Below are 10,297 nucleotides of genomic sequence, written 5' to 3'. Positions count from 1 at the left end.
GTTCGGAACTTTTAAATATCTTGATATATCTCGAGAACTACGCATCTGATCAAAAAATATCATACAACATAAAAAGTAGGAAACTTAATTCTCTACAAAAAGGGTCTCTTAACATTTTGCCATAGCTCGCTTCGTTTCCGAGATATTTGCAGATTTATCTCAAGGGAAGGTGCCTGACGGACATATTTCGAGATATTTCTTCTTCTTGTTGTTCTTCTTCTGCACAGCTAAACTGGAAGTGGCATTTCCAGCTCGCAATAGTGCAGAGTTATCTCAAAGAAAGAGGCCACGGTGTTTCTGTATCTCTATTATGTTGGTGCGGCTTCGGAACTTTTAAATATCTTGATATATCTCGAGAACTACGCATCTGATCAAAAAATATCATACAATATAAAAAGTAGGAAACTTAATTCTCTACAAAAAAGGTCTCTTAACATTTTGCCATAGCTCGCTTCGTTTCCGAGATATTTGCAGATTTATCTCAAGGGAAGGTGCCTGACGGACATATTTCTAGATATTTCTTCTTCTTGTTGTTCTTCTTCTGCACAGCTAAGCTGGAAGTGGCATTTGCAGGTCGCAATAGTGCAGAGTTATCTCAAAGAAAGGGGCCACGGTGTTTCTGTATCTCAACTATGTTGGCGCGGCTTCGGAACTTTTAAATATCTCGATATATCTCGAAAACTACGCTTCTGATCAAAAAATATCATAGCACATAAATTATAGGAAACATAATTCTCTACAAAAAAGGTCTCTTAACATTTTGCCATAGCTCGCTTCGTTTCCGAGATATTTGCAGATTTATCTCAAGGGAAGGGGTCTGACGGACATATTTCGAGATATTTCTTCTTCTTGTTGTTCTTCTTCTGCACAGCTAAGCTCGAAGTGGCATTTGCAGCTCGCAATAGTGCAGAGTTATCTCAAAGAAAGGGGCCACGGTGTTTCTGTATCTCTATTATGTTGGTGCGGCTTCGGAACTTTTAAATATCTCGATATATCTCGAAAACTGCGCTTCTGATCAAAAAATATCATACAACATGAAAAGTAGGAAACTTAATTCTCTACAAAAAAGGTCTCTTAACATTTTGCCATAGCTGGCATCGTTTCCGAGATATTTGCAGATTTATCTCAAGGGAAGGGGCCTGACGGACATATTTCGAGATATTTCTTCTTCTTGTTGTTCTTCTTCTGCACAGATAAACTGGATGTGGCATTTCCAGCTCGCAATAGTGCAGAGTTATCTCAAAGAAAGGGGCTACGGTGTTTCTGTATCTCTACTATGTTGGTGCGGCTTCGGAACTTTTAAATATCTCGATATATCTCGAAAACTACGCTTCTGATCAAAAAATATCATAGCACATAAATTATAGGAAACATAATTCTCTACAAAAAAGGTCTCTTAACATTTTGCCATAGCTCGCTTCGTTTCCGAGATATTTGCAGATTTATCTCAAGGGAAGGTGCCTGACGGACATATTTCGAGATATTTCTTCTTCTTGTTGTTCTTCTTCTGCACAGCTAAGCTGGAAGTGGCATTTGCAGCTTGCAATAGTGCAGAGTTATCTCAAAGAAAGGGGCCACGGTGTTTCTGTATCTCTATTATGTTGGTGCGGCTTCGGAACTTTTAAATATCTTGATATATCTCGAGAACTACGCATCTGATCAAAAAATATCATAGAACGTAAAAAGTAGGAAACTTAATTCTGTACAAAAAAGGTATCTTAACATTTTGCCATAGCTCGCTTCGTTTCCGCGATATTTGCAGATTTATCTCAAGGGAAGGGGCCTGACGGACATATTTCGAGATATTTCTTCTTCTTGTTGTTCTTCTTCTGCACAGATAAACTGGAAGTGGCATTTCCAGCTCGCAATAGTGCAGAGTTATCTCAAAGAAAGGGGCCACGGTGTTTCTGTATCTCTACTACGTTGGTGCGGCTTCGGAAGTTTTAAATATCTCGATATATCTCGAAAACTACGCTTCTGATCAAAAAATATCATAGCACATAAATTATAGGAAACATAATTCTCTACAAAAAAGGTCTCTTAATATTTTGCCATAGCTCGCTTCGTTTCCGAGATATTTGCAGATTTATCTCAAGGGAAGGGGCCTGACGGACATATTTCGAGATATTTCTTCTTCTTGTTGTTCTTCTTCTGCACAGCTAAACTGGAAGTGGCATTTCCAGCTCGCAATAGTGCAGAGTTATCTCAAAGAAAGGGGCCACGGTGTTTCTGTATCTCTATTATGTTGGTGCGGCTTCGGAACTTTAAAATATCTTGATATATCTCGAGAACTACGCATCTGATCAAAAAATATCATAAAACATAAAAAGTAGGAAACTTAATTCTCTACAAAAAAGGTGTCTTAACATTTTGCCATAGCTCGCTTCGTTTCCGAGATATTTGCAGATTTATCTCAAGGGAAGGGGCCTGACGGACATATTTCGAGATATTTCTTCTTCTTGTTGTTCTTCTTCTGCACAGCTAAGCTGGAAGTGGCATTTGCAGCGCGCAATAGTGCAGAGTTATCTCAAAGAAAGGGGCCACGGTGTTTCTGTATCTCTATTATGTTGGTGCGGCTTCGGAACTTTTAAATATCTCGATATATCTCGAAAACTACGCATCTGATCAAAAAATATCATACAACATAAAAAGTAGGAAACTTAATTCTCTACAAAAAAGGTCTCTTAACATTTTGCCATAGCTCGCTTCGTTTCCGAGATATTTGCAGATTTATCTCAAGGGAAGGTGCCTGACGGACATATTTCGAGATATTTCTTCTTCTTGTTGTTCTTCTTCTGCACAGCTAAGCTGGAAGTGGCATTTGCAGCTTGCAATAGTGCAGAGTTATCTCAAAGAAAGGGGCCACGGTGTTTCTGTATCTCTATTATGTTGGTGCGGCTTCGGAACTTTTAAATATCTTGATATATCTCGTGAACTACGCATCTGATCAAAAACTATCATAGAACGTAAAAAGTAGGAAACTTAATTCTCTACAAAAAAGGTCTCTTAACATTTTGCCATAGCTTGCTTCGTTTCCGAGATATTTGCAGATTTATCTCAAGGGAAGGGGCCTGACGGACATATTTCGAGATATTTCTTCTTCTTGTTGTTCTTCTTCTGCACAGCTAAGCTGGAAGTGGCATTTGCAGCGCGCAATAGTGCAGAGTTATCTCAAAGAAAGGGGCCACGGTGTTTCTGTATCTCTATTATGTTGGTGCGGCTTCGGAACTTTTAAATATCTTGATATATCTCGTGAACTACGCATCTGATCAAAAAATATCATAGAACGTAAAAAGTAGGAAACTTAATTCTCTACAAAAAGGGTCTCTTAACACTTTGCCATAGCTCGCTTCGTTTCCGAGATATTTGCAGATTTATCTGAAGGGAAGGGACCTGACGGACATATTTCGAGATATTTCTTCTTCTTGTTGTTCTTCTTCTGCACAGCTAAGCTGGAAGTGGCATTTGCAGCTCGCAATAGTGCAGAGTTATCTCTAAGAAAGGGGCCACGGTGTTTCTGTATCTCTATTATGTTGGTGCGGCTTCGGAACTTTTAAATATCTTGATATATCTCGTGAACTACGCATCTGATCAAAAAATATCATATAACGTAAAAAGTAGGAAACTTAATTCTCTACAAAAAAGGTCTCTTAACATTTTGCCATAGCTCGCTTCGTTTCCGAGATATTTGCAGATTTATCTCAAGGGAAGGGGCCTGACGGACATATTTTGAGATATTTCTTCTTCTTGTTGTTCTTCTTCTGCACAGCTAAGCGTGAAGTGGCATTTGCAGCGCGCAATAGTGCAGAGCTATTTCAAAGAAAGATGCCACGGTGTTTGTGTATCTTTATTATGTTGGTGCGGCTTCGAAACTTTTAAATATCTCGATATATCTCGAAAACCACGCATCTGATCAAAAAATATCATAAAATGTAAATTGTAGGAAACATAATTCTCTACAAAAAAGGTACCTTAACATTTTGCTATAGCTCGCTTCGTTTCCGAGATATTTGCAGATTTATCTCAAGGCAAGGGGCCTGACGGACATATTTCGAGATATTTCTTCTTCTTGTTATTCTTCTTCGGCGCAGCTAAGCTGGAAGTGGCATTTGCAGCTCGCAATAGTGCAGAGTTATCTCACAGAAAGGGGCCACGGTGTTTCTGTATCTCTATTATGTTGGTGCGGCTTCGGAACATTTAAGTATCTCGATATATCTCGAAAACTACGCTTCTGATCAAAAAATATCATAGAACATAGATTATAGGAAACATAATTCTCTACAAAAAAGGTCTCTTAACATTTTGCCATAGCTCGCTTCGTTTCCGAGATATTTGCAGATTTATCTCAAGGGAAGGGGCCTGACGGACATATTTCGGGATATTTCTTCTTCTTGTTGTTCTTCTTCTGCACAGCTAAGCTGGAAGTGGCATTTGCAGCGCGCAATAGTGCAGAGTTATCTCAAAGAAAGGGGCCACGGTGTTTCTGTATCTCTATTATGTTGGTGCGGCTTCGGAACTTTTAAATATCTTGATATATCTCGTGAACTACGCATCTGATCAAAAAATATCATAGAACGTAAAAAGTAGGAAACTTAATTCTCTACAAAAAGGGTCTCTTAACACTTTGCCATAGCTCGCTTCGTTTCCGAGATATTTGCAGATTTATCTGAAGGGAAGGGACCTGACGGACATATTTCGAGATATTTCTTCTTCTTGTTGTTCTTCTTCTGCACAGCTAAGCGTGAAGTGGCATTTGCAGCGCGCAATAGTGCAGAGCTATTTCAAAGAAAGATGCCACGGTGTTTGTGTATCTTTATTATGTTGGTGCGGCTTCGAAACTTTTAAATATCTCGATATATCTCGAAAACCACGCATCTGATCAAAAAATATCATAAAATGTAAATTGTAGGAAACATAATTCTCTACAAAAAAGGTACCTTAACATTTTGCTATAGCTCGCTTCGTTTCCGAGATATTTGCAGATTTATCTCAAGGCAAGGGGCCTGACGGACATATTTCGAGATATTTCTTCTTCTTGTTATTCTTCTTCGGCGCAGCTAAGCTGGAAGTGGCATTTGCAGCTCGCAATAGTGCAGAGTTATCTCACAGAAAGGGGCCACGGTGTTTCTGTATCTCTATTATGTTGGTGCGGCTTCGGAACATTTAAGTATCTCGATATATCTCGAAAACTACGCTTCTGATCAAAAAATATCATAGAACATAGATTATAGGAAACATAATTCTCTACAAAAAAGGTCTCTTAACATTTTGCCATAGCTCGCTTCGTTTCCGAGATATTTGCAGATTTATCTCAAGGGAAGGGGCCTGACGGACATATTTCGGGATATTTCTTCTTCTTGTTGTTCTTCTTCTGCACAGCTAAGCTGGAAGTGGCATTTGCAGCGCGCAATAGTGCAGAGTTATCTCAAAGAAAGGGGCCACGGTGTTTCTGTATCTCTATTATGTTGGTGCGGCTTCGGAACTTTTAAATATCTTGATATATCTCGTGAACTACGCATCTGATCAAAAAATATCATAGAACGTAAAAAGTAGGAAACTTAATTCTCTACAAAAAGGGTCTCTTAACACTTTGCCATAGCTCGCTTCGTTTCCGAGATATTTGCAGATTTATCTGAAGGGAAGGGACCTGACGGACATATTTCGAGATATTTCTTCTTCTTGTTGTTCTTCTTCTGCACAGCTAAGCTGGAAGTGGCATTTGCAGCTCGCAATAGTGCAGAGTTATCTCTAAGAAAGGGGCCACGGTGTTTCTGTATCTCTATTATGTTGGTGCGGCTTCGGAACTTTTAAATATCTTGATATATCTCGTGAACTACGCATCTGATCAAAAAATATCATATAACGTAAAAAGTAGGAAACTTAATTCTCTACAAAAAAGGTCTCTTAACATTTTGCCATAGCTCGCTTCGTTTCCGAGATATTTGCAGATTTATCTCAAGGGAAGGGGCCTGACGGACATATTTTGAGATATTTCTTCTTCTTGTTGTTCTTCTTCTGCACAGCTAAGCGTGAAGTGGCATTTGCAGCGCGCAATAGTGCAGAGCTATTTCAAAGAAAGATGCCACGGTGTTTGTGTATCTTTATTATGTTGGTGCGGCTTCGAAACTTTTAAATATCTCGATATATCTCGAAAACCACGCATCTGATCAAAAAATATCATAAAATGTAAATTGTAGGAAACATAATTCTCTACAAAAAAGGTACCTTAACATTTTGCTATAGCTCGCTTCGTTTCCGAGATATTTGCAGATTTATCTCAAGGCAAGGGGCCTGACGGACATATTTCGAGATATTTCTTCTTCTTGTTATTCTTCTTCGGCGCAGCTAAGCTGGAAGTGGCATTTGCAGCTCGCAATAGTGCAGAGTTATCTCACAGAAAGGGGCCACGGTGTTTCTGTATCTCTATTATGTTGGTGCGGCTTCGGAACATTTAAGTATCTCGATATATCTCGAAAACTACGCTTCTGATCAAAAAATATCATAGAACATAGATTATAGGAAACATAATTCTCTACAAAAAAGGTCTCTTAACATTTTGCCATAGCTCGCTTCGTTTCCGAGATATTTGCAGATTTATCTCAAGGGAAGGGGCCTGACGGACATATTTCGGGATATTTCTTCTTCTTGTTGTTCTTCTTCTGCACAGCTAAGCTGGAAGTGGCATTTGCAGCTCGCAATAGTGCAGAGTTATCTCAGAGAAAGAGGCCACGGTGTTTCTGTACCTCTATTATGTTGGTGCAGCTTCGGAACTTTTAAATATCTTGATATATCTCGAGAACTACGCATCTGATCAAAAAATATCATAGAACATAAAACTAGGAAACTTAATTCTCTACAAAAAAGCTATCATAACATTTTGCCATAGCTCGCTTCGTTTCCGAGATATTTGCAGATTTATCTCAAGGGAAGGGGCCTGACGGACATATTTCGAGATATTTCTTCTTCTTGTTGTTCTTCTTCGGCACAGCTAAGCTGGAAGTGGCATTTGCAGCTCGCAATAGTGCAGAGTTATCTCAAAGAAAGGGGCCACGGTGTTTCTGTATCTCTATTATGTTGGTGCGGCTTCGGAACTTTTAAATATCTTGATATATCTCGAGAATTACGCATCTGATCAAAAAATGTCATACAACATCAAAAGTAGGAAACTTAATTCTCTACAAAAAAGGTCTCTTAACATTTTGCCTTAGCTCGCTTCGTTTCCGAGATATTTGCAGATTTATCTCAAGGGAAGGTGCCTGACGGACATATTTCGAGATATTTCTTCTTCTTGTTGTTCTTCTTCTGCACAGCTAAGCTGGAAGTGGCATTTGCAGCTCGCAATAGTGCAGAGTTATCTCAGAGAAAGAGGCCACGGTGTTTCTGTACCTCTATTATGTTGGTGCAGCTTCGGAACTTTCAAATATCTTGATATATCTCGAGAACTACGCATCTGATCAAAAAATATCATAGAACATAAAACTAGGAAACTTAATTCTCTACAAAAAAGGTCTCTTAACATTTTGCCTTAGCTCGCTTCGTTTCCGAGATATTTGCAGATTTATCTCAAAGGAAGGTGCCTGACGGACATATTTCGAGATATTTCTTCTTCTTGTTGTTCTTCTTCTGCACAGCTAAGCTGGAAGTGGCATTTGCAGCTCGCAATAGTGCAGAGTTATCTCAGAGAAAGAGGCCACGGTGTTTCTGTACCTCTATTATGTTGGTGCAGCTTCGGAACTTTTAAATATCTTGATATATCTCGAGAACTACGCATCTGATCAAAAAATATCATAGAACATAAAACTAGGAAACTTAATTCTCTACAAAAAAGGTATCTTAACATTTTGCCATAGCTCGCTTCGTTTCCGAGATATTTGCAGATTTATCTCAAGGGAAGGGGCCTGACGGACATATTTCGAGATATTTCTTCTTCTTGTTGTTCTTCTTCGGCACAGCTAAGCTGGAAGTGGCATTTGCAGCTCGCAGTAGTGCAGAGTTATCTCAGAGAAAGCGGCCACGGTGTTTCTGTACCTCTATTATGTTGGTGCAGCTTCGGAACTTTTAAATATCTTGATATATCTCGAGAACTACGCATCTGATCAAAAAATATCATAGAACGTAAAAAGTAGGAAACTTAATTCTCTACAAAAAAGGTCTCTTAACATTTTGCCATAGCTCGCTTCGTTTCCGAGATATTTGCAGATTTATCTCAAGGGAAGGGGCCTGACGGACATATTTCGAGATATTTCTTCTTCTTGTTGTTCTTCTTCTGCACAGCTAAGCTGGAAGTGGCATTTGCAGCTCGCAATAGTGCAGAGTTATCTCAAAGAAAGGGGCCACGGTGTTTCTGTATCTCTATTATGTTGGTGCGGCTTCGGAACTTTTAAATATCTTGATATATCTCGAGAACTACGCATCTGATCAAAAAATATCATAGAACATAAAAAGTAGGAAACGTAATTCTCTACAAAAAAGGTATCTTAACATTTTGCCATAGCTCGCTTCGTTTCCGAGATATTTGCAGATTTATCTCAAGGGAAGGGGCCTGACGGACATATTTTGAGATATTTCTTCTTCTTGTTGTTCTTCTTCTGCACAGCTAAGCGTGAAGTGGCATTTGTAGCGCGCAATAGTGCAGAGTTATTTCAAAGAAAGATGCCACGGTGTTTGTGTATCTTTATTATGTTGGTGCGGCTTCGAAACTTTTAAATATCTCGATATATCTCGAAAACCACGCATCTGATCAAAAAATATCATAAAATGTAAATTGTAGGAAACATAATTCTCTACAAAAAAGGTACCTTAACATTTTGCTATAGCTCGCTTCGTTTCCGAGATATTTGCAGATTTATCTCAAGGCAAGGGGCCTGACGGACATATTTCGAGATATTTCTTCTTCTTGTTATTCTTCTTCGGCGCAGCTAAGCTGGAAGTGGCATTTGCAGCTCGCAATAGTGCAGAGTTATCTCACAGAAAGGGACCACGGTGTTTCTGTATCTCTATTATGTTGGTGCGGCTTCGGAACATTTAAGTATCTCGATATATCTCGAAAACTACGCTTCTGATCAAAAAATATCATAGAACATAAATTATAGGAAACATAATTCTCTACAAAAAAGGTCTCTTAACATTTTGCCATAGCTCGCTTCGTTTCCGAGATATTTGCAGATTTATCTCAAGGGAAGGGGCCTGACGGACATATTTCGAGATATTTCTTCTTCTTGTTGTTCTTCTTCTGCACAGCTAAACTGGAAGTGGCATTTCCAGCTCGCAATAGTGCAGAGTTATATCAAAGAAAGGGGCCACGGTGTTTCTGTATCTCTATTATGTTGGTGCGGCTTTGGAACTTTTAAATATCTTGATATATCTCGAGAACTACGCATCTGATCAAAAAATGTCATACAACATCAAAAGTAGGAAACTTAATTCTCTACAAAAAAGGTCTCTTAACATTTTGCCTTAGCTCGCTTCGTTTCCGAGATATTTGCAGATTTATCTCAAGGGAAGGGGCCTGACGGACATATTTAGAGATATTTCTTCTTCTTGTTGTTCTTCTTCTGCACAGATAAACTGGAAGTGGCATTTCCAGCTCGCAATAGTGCAGAGTTATCTCAAAGAAAGGGGCCACGGTGTTTCTGTATCTCTACTATGTTGGTGCGGCTTCGGAAGTTTTAAATATCTCGATATATCTCGAAAACTACGCATCTGATCAAAAAATATCATAGAACATAAAAAGAAGGAAACTTAATTCTCTACAAAAAGGGTCTCTGAACATTTTGCCATAGCTCGCTTCGTTTCCGAGATATTTGCAGATTTATCTGAAGGGAAGGGGCCTGACGGACATATTTCGAGATATTTCTTCTTCTTGTTGTTCTTCTTCTGCACAGCTAAGCTGGAAGTGGCATTTGCAGCTCGCAATAGTGCAGAGTTATCTCTAAGAAAGGGGCCACGGTGTTTCTGTATCTCTATTATGTTGGTGCGGCTTCGGAACTTTTAAATATCTTGATATATCTCGTGAACTACGCATCTGATCAAAAAATATCATAGAAAGTAAAAAGTAGGAAACTTAATTCTCTACAAAAAAGGTCTCTTAACATTTTGCCATAGCTCGCTTCGTTTCCGAGATATTTGCAGATTTATCTCAAGGGAAGGGGCCTGACGGACATATTTTGAGATATTTCTTCTTCTTGTTGTTCTTCTTCTGCACAGCTAAGCGTGAAGTGGCATTTGCAGCGCGCAATAGTGCAGAGCTATTTCAAAGAAAGATGCCACGGTGTTTGTGTATCTTTATTATGTTGGT

Source organism: Osmia lignaria, unplaced genomic scaffold, assembly GCF_051020975.1.
Source record: "Osmia lignaria lignaria isolate PbOS001 unplaced genomic scaffold, iyOsmLign1 scaffold0002, whole genome shotgun sequence".
Lineage (NCBI taxonomy): Eukaryota > Metazoa > Arthropoda > Insecta > Hymenoptera > Megachilidae > Osmia > Osmia lignaria.
Note: the sequence above shows the minus strand (reverse complement) of the source record.